This window comes from Gossypium raimondii, chromosome 9, assembly GCF_025698545.1.
Source record: "Gossypium raimondii isolate GPD5lz chromosome 9, ASM2569854v1, whole genome shotgun sequence".
NCBI lineage: Eukaryota > Viridiplantae > Streptophyta > Magnoliopsida > Malvales > Malvaceae > Gossypium > Gossypium raimondii.
Window position 1 is genome coordinate 6325364 of NC_068573.1, and position 856 is coordinate 6326219.

At 29.7% G+C, this 856-nt stretch overlaps 1 non-coding gene across 1 annotated transcript; it reads right to left on the reverse strand.

The window, feature by feature from the left end:
- Positions 1-391: 391 nt before the first annotated feature.
- On the reverse strand, positions 392-464 carry TRNAA-AGC (transfer RNA alanine (anticodon AGC)). The gene has a single exon. It is a non-coding gene; the product is annotated as a tRNA-Ala (tRNA).
- Between the last annotated feature and the right edge of the window lie 392 nt (positions 465-856).

Here is an 856-nt window from a genome sequence, read left to right on the forward strand (position 1 = left end):
ATTGTTGGATCAATTTTTGTAGTGAATATTCAACATTTATTTTAATTTTATATTTTTTTAGTTGTATTTAAAGCACAATTTATATCATTATTCACTAGAAATGTTTATGAAAATATATTAATATTGAAATAATAAAAAATAGAAAAAAATTACCTTAGACATGTCTATCCCAACCCTTTTAAGGTTGCCTTAGAATCTGTCTATCCCAACCTTTTTAAGGTCACATTTGGCGTGGGAATAACCCAACCTGATAAAGCGTTGGTGATTGTCATTAACAGCTTATTTAGCAGAGGAGGTGTGTTTCATAGAAACTCTACTACATCACTTTAAAACTTCATCACCAATGCAAATGGGGAATAGAAACATGTTTTAAAAGCTTGGAAACAAAAAGTGGAGATGCGGGGTATCGATCCCCGTACCTCTCGCATGCTAAGCGAGCGCTCTACCATCTGAGCTACATCCCCTTTCCTTGTTCCCTTTTCACTTTTATAGTTCATTACCCAAAATAGAAATTACCTCAAGTTTTTATCCTTTTTGGCCCAGAAATCGCTTTCCTCCCCTCGAATTCTAAACTTTCCTTAATTTGTTACATTATATTATACTAGTATGGTTTTTAGGGTTTATCGGAGGTTTGGGTTTAGTTAATTATTTATTTTTGGTTAAATTATAGAGTAAAAATTAAAAGGCTACAATAAGTTTTTTGTGTTTAAAATTTAATCTCTATACTTTTATGTTATAATTTTTCCGTTAAATTTGTTAGTGTAACATTTTAAATTAAATAAAATTACTCATTTGATATCTATGTAACAAAAAGATGACACTATAATGGACCTAAATTTAATAGATAATTTTAACG